This window comes from Anabrus simplex, chromosome 4 (genome assembly GCF_040414725.1).
Source record: "Anabrus simplex isolate iqAnaSimp1 chromosome 4, ASM4041472v1, whole genome shotgun sequence".
NCBI lineage: Eukaryota > Metazoa > Arthropoda > Insecta > Orthoptera > Tettigoniidae > Anabrus > Anabrus simplex.
The window spans coordinates 168821603-168833081 of NC_090268.1; the positions used below are offsets into that span (position 1 = coordinate 168821603).

Consider the following 11479-nt stretch of genomic DNA (forward strand, 5'->3'; position numbering starts at 1 on the left):
GATTTGATTCTAGATATCTCTGTTTTTACTCGGGATATTATTTTTCCGGTTTTTCCCGGATTTATTTGGGAGATTTTCTTTCCTTAACTTTCCGTGTATGTGGGTGTGAAAATCCTCGTGGTAACTCCTCGCCTAGTAGCTTAAGGAGATTTTAAACTTACTTGGTGTATTTTCCAACAGAAGAAAACGTTGGGTTTTTTAAAAAAAGGTATTAATTCTGAATTACATTTCCTGAACTGATAATTAGTATGGATTTAGGCAAAACCAAAGCATAAAACTGTGTCATTATTTATTTGAAGTTCATTAACCAGGGAGGTAGGTTAGCTTAGGTCCCGATAATCTAGGCCTAGTCGATCCGTAGGTTATTTTGTTGACTTTTCTTTGTTAAATTTCAATTTTAACTTTTAATTCCTGTTGATGTTCTATTTTGCTGTTATCCAGGGTTTATTTTGTTTTCTTCCTGTCTTTCATTAAATTTAGACATTTACTCCAAAAGTACCTGGACGTGTCTTTCTTGTAGTCATTTGAAACCATACAGTGACAGTTTAATTTCCTTTCCTTCCATGCGTTCTGATCACCTCGTCTATTCGTGGTAAGTACTGGATTTTCATTGTGTTGTGTTTTTCTTATTAGGTACAGTTGCTTCCACTTTGTTTTTATTTCTGCATTTCCTTGTCTTGTTGCTACCAGTGCGGACCCTGTGGGGATGGGTGTGTGTGCGGGTTAAACATAATTTGTTGAATAACTCGAACTTCATACATGGTTTCTAAAATCTACGTAACTTCGCGCTGCACATGTCCTCTCTACCCAACAGCTCTGCCGCACTCGTCAGTATAGAGTTTCAACAAGCTTTTGACCGCGTTAGACATTCTTATCTATGGTCTGTCCTAAGAGGGTTTGTTTTCCCAAACAGGATAATCACAACACTACGAAACTTATACAGCAATGCAACATCCAGACTGCAAATTAATTGATTTCTCTCCAACACAGTCCACATTCACAGACCGATTAGACAAGGTTTTCTACTCGCTACCGTCCTCTTCATCATCAGCGTGGAACCATTCATTATAGATCATACCATGTTAAGAGAACAGTATTGCTCTTATGGACCTACAATGAGTGAACACACCCCCTCAGAGACACCCATAATTCCTCGTGATTACGGAATATTGTACTGTACTTTTTAATGTATTGTGAAAAACAGATAAAAGGGATGAGGCTTTTTTGCCTGTGAGTTATTAAAATAACTACCGTACTTAACATTTTCTTTTTCATAAATATATTCGTAGGGAGGAAGCACAATGGCAGGAACAGCCATTGCTTCGCTTCCTTCGTTTATTTTCCTTCTTCTGTGTTGCTCTGGTATCAGCATCGTGTACTCCTTCACTTTGTGAACCGCCGGAAGCTCACTTCGGTAGTGATCTACAGTATTTATTTGTTGCTTGTGTGCTTTTAGGCTTTAAATCAGTGCGTACTTGTTTTATGTTGAATGAGAGTTGGCTGAATATTGCATAGTATTTGTGTGAGTTCTATTTTTTTCGTACTGTAGAGAAACTGTTACTGAATGTTTTGGTGTTGTGGTGTGCAGCGATACATCATGGCAAAACTTCTGTTGTTTTCATTATTTAGCTGTTCTTTCCTAAGCGCATTTTAATTTTACCACTCCTTTTTAGACCGCATTTAATTTTACTATTGTTTTTGTGAGTGATACAACAGTACAGTAGTACCCCGCGTTGCCTAGGGAAATGTATTAAATGCAGTTAAATACATCACTCACCCCTCAATTAAATAAAAATATGAGTTTTCTATTTTCTCCCGCAATTTACCTTACTCTTAAATGCTGAATTTCTTTTATGTGCTATAGTTTACCCCTGATTCCGAACAAACAAAAAAATAGCCCCTGCACACATCCCGTCCCGTTTAGTTCATAAAAATAATGTGCAGCTTAGTTTCTTCCGCATCTTATCTTGAACTTAAATACTGAATTTCACAAATGTATGTGCCACCTTTTTTCTGTGATGGTGTTGAACGAAGCCGTTCGATACGGCAACCCTGTTGTCATAAGAGCAATACTGTTTTCTTAACATGGAATGAACTATAGGCCATTAACTTTGAAGCTTCCAGGAATACTACTAAGTGCAAATTCCTTACAAGCTCACGTCTATGCAGATGACAACACTGTTATCTTGACAGCGCCTCAAAAGCTAGAAGACTTAAGATTGATCACAGACGACTATCAACATTATTCTGGGGCAAAAATTAATACACACAAATCTGCAATACTACCATTTGGGTCCTGGCCGACATAAGATCAATGGATTCCCTTTGCCAAAACACATAAAATCCTCGGAATAATATTTTCTGCGAATTTGACTCTAATGATAGATGACAACTGGAGAAAGTTGCTCAGTAACTTTCCCTCAACACCATAGAAACCTCAACATATGTCAAAACGTCTGAACAGTTAATACCTTTGCACTAAGTAAACTGTCGTACGTGGCGCAGATTTTACTTCCGCCACTTATAATAGTTAAGAAATTCGATCTAGCTATAGGGTCCTATGGAGAGGACAACACTACAACTTCGCTAGAACACAATTGTACCAAAGCATTAAGTGTGGAGGGTCAGGACTAGTTTCTGCAGAAGCTAAATGCACTGCACTTGTCGCGCGAAATATTATTAATTGTTAGCGCGGACCAGATGATGATTACGCTAAAGCGGTTCTGAATAACATTATCCGAAATGTGGCCTTTCTCACTTCCCATCATAATTTGCCAGTGCCTTTCTGAGACATTATTAAGAAACGCGGAGTCCTTTGGCAAGTGATTTGAAATTCGTATCACAGAATGGATTTAAGCTAGTGTGCGTCGCAACGGCACCTGTTGGCGTAGCTCGTTGATAAAGCCTCATCCAGTTGGTGGCGCTCCTCGCGGCTGCCAGTCTGAACTGCGACAATGAAGCAAATAGTTGAACCGGACAAGTGAATTACACGACCTTTGTAGTCAGGGTAAAGATGGAAGTAGAGTCGGACGCAAATTGGTGTTTGTGGCAAAAAAGAATGTCTGGAATGCTGGAATTTGACCCAGGATAGAAAACACTATCGGTTTAAAGTTTGAAAAGGTTTTTTTCCGTAAGTCGGCGCTAGCCGCAGTTATTTGATTTTCTAGCGTGAATTTTAGGGCAGATCAGTTCTCGTGTGTCCATGTGGTAACCTAGTTTAATTCTATTATTTCAGTTTAACTAAATAGGTATTGCATTCGGAACCTTGTGTGTTATAAATCAAAATTATGTGTGAAGCTGGTTTCGGTGGCCGTACAATCGGCAGATAAACTATACTTGTAATTCACAAATTATTCTGTTTGGGATCCTTAAAAACTACTATAACCTTAATTCCGTAAACATCTCTTCTAGTAAGTTTTAAAAGCTATATTATTGTTCTAATTCTTGGTTAAAGTTTATTCAAGTGTAATGCTAGCGTGAGAGTAGGCCTAAAAGTTTATAACAATATTTCTACGCATTCTTCTCTAATGTAAACAAAACCTCAAAATTATTAGTGGCCGTGAGGCCAGTTTTCTCTGTGCTTGCCTTGCCTATTATTATGGCTTGTTGCCCGGTAACGATATATATTGGATGATGACTTTTTTTCGCCCTCTCTGTTGTTGAAAAAGGTTGGCTGTCTTCTAAGGTTACTGATGGATGGAATGGTTGACTGATGACCATATAATTTATTCTGCTAGCTAGTCAGTTAAATGTGGATCTATTTGTTGATTTACTTATGCTACTCAGTCTATTATTATTTGCCAGTTGATCGTACATGTTGAAGAATAAAATTTAATTGTATTTAACTACATTACTTATCAGCTATTTAACAAAGGCCTGTTGTGATTCTGAGGTTCCGGATACGGTACACTAACCCATAATATTAAGTTATTATAGTCATAATCAAGGTAATATAGAGGTACCTCACCTTCGGATTGTTCTCTTAATCTAAAAATATTTCAATCTGCAGATGTTATTATTTCTACAAATATTAATTTAATTACGGTACGGTACCAAGATATTAAGTTACTTTATTTTTTCATTTACCTTAGTATGATTTTTATTATTATCTGTGGTTATGAATACATTTATTAAAACCTTTTTAAGTTTAATGGTGTGCCTCATTTCATATGACATGACAAGGAGGGCTAAAACATTTAGTAAGTGCTAGTTCCCGGCCTTTGAATGATCTACTTTTGGAGAGGGCCTCTGCCTTCCACGATAATTATTATCATTGGTAAGTGTATTTGTTCTGTGACAGTAATTTTTGGTAGCAGAGCGTGGTTGTTTTGTTCTCTTACCTTGTGCTACTGTTATGATGCCACAGTTGTTGCCTTAAATGTTCATGTTATCAGCTCCTTGCCCATGAATTGTGAAGTGAGACCATTCGGTAGTGTTACATTATTATTGTAAGGCTAAGATAACTGGTCTCATACTTGTATTTTTTCCTTCTGTTGCATGTAAATATGACTATGAGTTCCCACTTGATCCCTGAACCTTACTTGCTGAGGAAAAATGAGCTCTGTTATGAATTATCCATTCCTAATTTACAATTTATTGGCACTAACAAGGGGGATATTGCTTTACTAAAGGACTCGATGCACGTACCTGTTGTCAGTGGTGGTGGTGGTTATTGTTTTAAGAGGAAGTACAACTAGGAAATCATACTCTATATAACACTAATCAGAGGGAAAAATAGAAGGGATCCTACACTAAAGTCCCACCCACAGGGCGATACTTGTTGTCATCCCTGATCTCTCTGAGGAAGAGGTGAGTAGGTCCACTTCCTTGATTGCTGATGCTGTGAATGAAATAAGGTACTGTATTTCTTGCTTAGAGGATAGTAACCCACCTGTTAGTCAGCTGAAAAGATTAAAAGCTCGTAGGTCACAATACCTGAATAGAGTGAAGGATCTCTTGTTGAAATTGAAACTCAACCCCAATTACCTAGAAAAGTGTTCTATGCTTGTATGTGAGGTTACTACACTATCATGTGATATTGATATGTTAACCATGAATGTGAAGTTGCAAAATTTCTCTATCACTTGTTCAGAACCCTTGCGTGACCAGAATATTAAGTGTGATGAGAAAAGTAATTCTTCTTCATGGTCTGCAGACCATTGTGCTTGTAAAACATGACATGGACATGTCATTATGTTCTTTCTCCTCCTCTCAACGTTTTCAACGTGGCCTGAATGGCGTAGAAAATATGTCAAATAAACTCTGCCTTTGCGGTATCATTTTCAAACTCTGTTTCTTGGTACTTCAAGTTTCACTTTTCCACTACTACTCTGTGTTGGCGCTCTAGTGAGCGAGGAACTTAACTAATGAAGGCACCTTGTACGTGCTGATATCTACTCAGAAACTTTGTACTACGATGCTCCGCCCCTTGACCAATGAGAGCTTGCCCTGAGAAACAAGGTTGGTTGCCGATTCTTGTGGTAGGCCAGAGCATTATTACTGCGAGGGAAGTGGAGCGAGATGCATCCGCGCTCGTCGTCTCTCTGATGTGAGCGAGTTTCCCAAGCCGATATGGACGTGACTTGAAGAAGAGTATAAGAGGGCTTCTCCCTTCGCCCTCATTATGTTTTGGATATTTCTATCAACGCAGGAGCTGCTCTAATTTGTATACTTAATATAATTGTTTGCTTGGCTTCTTCATCCAGTAAGTAAGTTTAAAAATGGCGTCTCGGCGTCTTCTCAATTCAGTGAAGATTTTCGGCATTGGTAAGAATCTAATTCTCTTCAGCTTCGATCAATTTGAGTATCGGATATGTAGTAATTGTGGACTCTAAATTTCTAAGAAAGGAAGTTCTCGGCTCCTTAAAATAAAAATCAAATATTATTATTATCATCATGTTATAATGTAACTTTTCGTGTGGTTGATAAAAGGAGAATAATTTAATATGTATCGGGGTGAAGTTTGAATACCTTATGCTTATGTGGAAAATCTTTGATACACCTTGTAAAATCTAAATTTTACTACCTTATCAAGACACCCCTAGTGAGTCAGTTTTAACCATTTGAGTTCTAACCAACGGGACAGTAATTTATTTAATCTTTCTCTGTCTTGTTTAATTATTTTGCTTGTGTTCTTGGTTCCTTGGAATTACTTTTCTTTCCCTTGTTTGTGCGGACTTCGGTTTCCGTGGTTACCTGTTTCCTTGTTTTTCATTGCGTTTGTTGGTTGCTATGCCAACGTGTTGTCTTTGATGATTGTTAACTTTGAATGTAGTTTTTATTCCGGATCTTGGATGCTGTTGGTTGATTTGCCAACTATTTCCGTCTTGATGTGTTGATATTTAATTCTGTTTGATTTTTCTTATCTTTGGTGACTTTGTGGTCGCATTGGGGCAATTTTAACTGTTATATCTGGTTATTTTTCCTTTTCTTCCGGGTATAATGTGTTGTGGTTATTTAATCTTCACTTCTTTTATTTAATCCTTTGGTGAGAAGTCTGTGGTTCAAACGGGTTTTTAAAAATTGGTATATTGTGAACTGATACTAGTTTCAAAACTATCATTTTCTCTGGTATGTTGAGGCCTCACTTATTTATGAATTTTTTTCCCTATTATTTTCTGGTGGTCGATCACCGTAGATTTTAATTCATGTTTCAATTGATATCTTAATTTAAGTTAATCTTTTCCTTATTAATTTTCCTGCGTTGTTAATTTCTTTTTCCCTAACATTTTAAAAGATTTAATTTAATCAATAAATCCTTTGTTTAAAATTCCCTAAGAATGTGTTGTTCTTTCTTTAATTAATTGGTACCAGGTATAATATTTTTCTACGGGTTCTTGGTGACACTACTTCCCCTTTAATGGTAAGTTTCCTGTTCTTGTATTGTTATTTGGGATGTTTTGGTGACTCTGGTTACGCTTCCTGTTTGTACTTTTCAACTAGCTTATTTGTGTACCGGCTAGTTGATCTATTTTACTGCCCTTATAGTAGTGTTCTGGGTTTGACCTACGTTACGGGACAAACAGAAGCCAAGGACTGTGTTATTTCTTTAGATAAGCATGCTCTAAGGAAACTAAACGCTATCCCAACTTTGATTACTGGCATTTAAAAAGAATTCTGATTTTACTCTAGAACCAGTAGAAGAACCTTCCGTTCCCTAAGATTTTTTTGTGGAACTGTTAGTGTGCCAAAGTGTTTAATTTGAACTCTTCCAACATGCTTAGGGTCTTGTTTCCACAAAAAATAGGTGTGTTAAAAGATGAGATATTAAATGCTATATCACACTCTTGTCCCATTAATGATTTTCATGAAGGGCATTAATGCAACGTTGTTGTGATAGACCACAATCTTTAAATGAGAAATTTTCATATTATGTGAGAGATGTTAAATTTTTTCTGAAGTCTTTCAGGTGTCTATGCCAGAAGAAGAGATGGTAGATAATATTGTACGTGGTATCTCTCCATTATACAGGTCTTATTTTTTATTTCTAAGCCCCAACATTTTGTTCTACTTGACGCTGCATGCGTTGATGCAGAGAGTATCAAGTATGAAAACTTATGTCGTCCCGCTGATATTCCACCACTAGTTCCTCCCAGTAATAGTTCAGTTCCCAGTAAACCTGTTGTGCCTACTACTGAAAGGAAATTTTATGCTTGTGGATCTAAGGATTATCTCAGGAATACTTGTCAATTAATAAAGAGGAATACCACCAGTAAGTTAAATCCTAATGCTGCATGGAATTCATGTGGGTCTAAACAACATGTTAAGATCAGCTGCTTCTGTGTTAGGTTGTATTAGAGTCAAAAAAATCCGTGTTGAAAATTTTACCTGGAAATTTAAACCTATTGTTATAAACGACTTGTGTTATGATATGATTTTGGGGTCTGAGTTTTGTCCCATGTTGGATTGATAATTAGTCTTTAGGAAGGGCTGCTATTTTTCAAATTTGCTCCTAATGCTGTGGTTCCATTAATTGATAGAGACATTGTTGCAGCCAATCATATTTCATTTGATGAATTTGAGGAAGAGGTTACACCTCCTAAAATCAATTTATATCATCTATCCAAGGTCCAGGCTGATTAAATACGCGCATTATATGCCAAGTTTCCTAATGTATTGACTGATCGTCTTGGGTTAACAAATATTTTAGAGTATAAAATTGATGTTTCGGACAACATTCCAGTAAGGTCACCCCTAATCGACTGGCACCTCCACGTATTAAAATATTGAAGGGAATGATTGATGATTTGCTAAAGGAAGAAGTCATCCGTCCCTCAACCTCAGCCTATTCATCCCCTATTTTCCTAGTTCCAAAGCCTCAAGGTGGTTATCGAGCTGTTCTGGATTACGGAGCTTTAAAAAAATATATATAATTCCTCAATCCGTTCTACTTCCTGATATCCATACTTGATTCTCCTAGTTCCATGATGCAAGACTTTATACCTCATTTGACTTGAACCAATTATATTACCAGATTCCACTTGCTGAAGAGTCAAGACACCTAACTGCATTTTGTATGAATTCCTGCGGGTGCCCTTTGAGATCTCGACAGGGGCGGCGGTCCTCACTAGACTTTTAGATTCCATTTTATCGGACATCAAGTTCTCCTATGTCTACAATTATTTGGATGATTGTTCGTGTACTCGAAGACGTTTGCGGAACATGTTCAGCATCTCGAGGAAGTCCTTGGTAAATTGCAACGTGCTGGGCTAACAGTAAAATTGTCTAAGGTATCATCCGCTAAGCCACAGATTTCCTTTCATGGACACATTGTGTCTCCTGATGGGATAACCATCGACAAAAGTCTAACTGAAGCTATTCACGACTTCCCCCCCTCACAAGGATCAAAAGGGTATCGCTCGTTTTGTGGGCATGGCAAACTTATTTCGGAAGTTTGTCCCACATTTTGCTGAGATTGCTGCTCACCTCAATTCCCTAAGGCATAAGAATGCTAAATTAATCCGGGAACAACCTCAGGAAAAGGCTTTAGAAACTCTGAAACTCGCTCTTGCTAATGAACCCGTCCTTGCTATCCCGGACTTAAACAAACCCTTCATTGTGCAAACTGATGCATCCTGTTCCGCTATTGCTGGTGTCCTCCTTCAGGAAAATGAACTAGTATTATTATTTATTTAGCGTATGATATTTCATTTGACAATCGTTTGAAATGTATTTTACATATACCGGTAAGTGTTATTAGAACAATATAAACATATTTAAATACGTAGATATAGAGTATTTACATACTAATTAGGAGGCACAACCACACACACACACACACACACACACACAACTGCAGGTTCTGAGATTTCATCACAACCTGATGTCAAGTCCTTCCAGCCAAGTGAGTGCCGTAGGGGTTACTTGATGTTTCTCCTCCATAGGCCCAGTGAATGCTCGTAGAGGACATTCTTTCACGATGTGGCTGATGGTTTGCACTTCATAGTTGCAGGAAGGAGACTCCAACCACCCTCATTGGTGTAGTGCAGAAGCAGTTCTTCCAACACCGCAGCGTATCCTGTTTAATCTAGTCCAGATGGTGCGTGGGTGGTTGAACCCAGGAGGTTTTGCTGTTGGGTCATGAATGTTGATTAGACCATGTGGGTTTAATCTGGCCCATTCTTTGTTCCATTTCAGCTCACTATTGATGAAATGTAGAAGATTTTGTAACTACGGTCATTATCGTACCCTGTTCCGGTGTTCTACAATGTGCAATCTTAGGACTATTCTGCTGATGATCTTTATATGGTCAGTCATGATGCTGGCCTTCTTCATGTTGGTGCTCTCGATGAAGACGTCGTGGGGAGATGTGAGCCCTGGAGGCATGCTGTACTCCCGCGAGTCCGAGACCAGAGAAGTGCGATCACTAGATGGTATCTGGAGGTTCCGTCTCTCGAGCGACGACCTTATTGAGGGATTGAGGGACAAATGGTACGACGAGGACCTTACACAGACTGGAGAGACCATACCAGTGCCTGTGCCATCCAGCTACAACGACATCAACCCAAGACAAAGCCATACGTGATCACTTGGGGTTAGTGTGGTACGACCGGACGTTCTTCGTTCCCCGATCATGGCTGCAGAACAAAAATCGCGTCTGGCTACGGTTTGGGAGTGTCAACTACGCTGCTCAAGTGTGGGTGAACGGACAACTTTCAGTGGCGCATGAAATAGGTCACCTTCCTTTCCAAGCTGAGATTACCTCTGCAGTCAAATTTGGAGAAGAGAACCGAGTGACAGTGGTGGTGGACAACACCCTCCTGTCTACCACAGTTCCCCAAGGATCCATCACACGCATTCAGGCAGAAAATGGTTCAGTGGAAACACAAAGCTATTCTTTTGATTTCTTCAACTATGCTAGTTTCCACAGATCACTGCACCTCTATACTACACCAGTCATTTATATTGATGATATCGCAGTGGAAACACGCGTCGAAGATTATGACACTGGAATAATCATATACAACAACACATATGGTGGAAATATTCAGCCTGCATCTGAGCCTGTGGTGTATGTAGAGCTGCTGGATCAGAATAAGTGTGTGGTAGTCACTGATGATGGATTAGGGAATCTCTCGGGAGTCCTCAGATTCCCAGAAGCCAAATTGTGGTGGCCTTACTTAATGGACGCTGTCCCTGGATACATGTATACTCTGAAGGTGCGGCTCCAGTCGAAGGAATGGGGCTCTGAGGATGTATATAGACAGCCAGTCGGTGTCCGTTCCTTGGCTTGGAATAGTAAAAGTGTCCTCATCAACGGGAAACCTATATACTTATGGGGGTTTGGACTAAATGAAGACTCTGATATTCGAGGAAAGGGCCTTGATATACCACTGGTCGTAAAGGATTACAATCTTCTCAAGTGGATAGGAGCTAATGCATATCGAACCTCGCACTATCCTTATGCAGAGGAGATCATGGACATGGCCGATCAACTAGGCATAATGATCATTGATGAATGTCCAAGTGTGGATACCGACATTTTCTCCCCAGCTCTTCTTCAGAAGCACACCGACTCTTGAGGAGAACTAATTCGACGAGATAAGAACCGTCCCAGTCATGTGGTCAGTCGCCAATGAACCAAGGGTACATAAAGCTGCTTCTGAAAAATATTCCAGCTATGTGGCAGACTATGTAGAGGATCTAGATAGCTCACGACCCATCTCAATGGCAATAGCAAGAGGTTCTGCTGACGACAAAGCTGCTCAGTTCATGGATGTCATCATGTTCAATCGCTAAAATGCTTGGTATAGTAACTAGGATGGACACCCATCGCATACGCTTCCAGAGCGCTAAGTTCACTTAAATCTAAGTATTTAGTATATGAACTGGAATGTTTAGCTGTGATCTTTACATTGGAAATACTCCGCTCATATATCGAGCATTCTCATTGTCTTTTGGAGACGGATAATCAGGCATTGTCTTGGATACTCAATAGACCCCGTCGTTCTGGTCGTCCGACCAGATGGGCCATTCGAAT

The 11479-nt window shown here is 39.1% G+C and overlaps 1 pseudogene; it reads left to right on the forward strand.

Moving 5' to 3' along the window:
* Positions 1-9772: 9772 nt before the first annotated feature.
* LOC136872539 (beta-glucuronidase-like) lies at positions 9773-11259 on the forward strand (annotated as a pseudogene).
* The last annotated feature ends 220 nt before the right edge of the window (positions 11260-11479 follow it).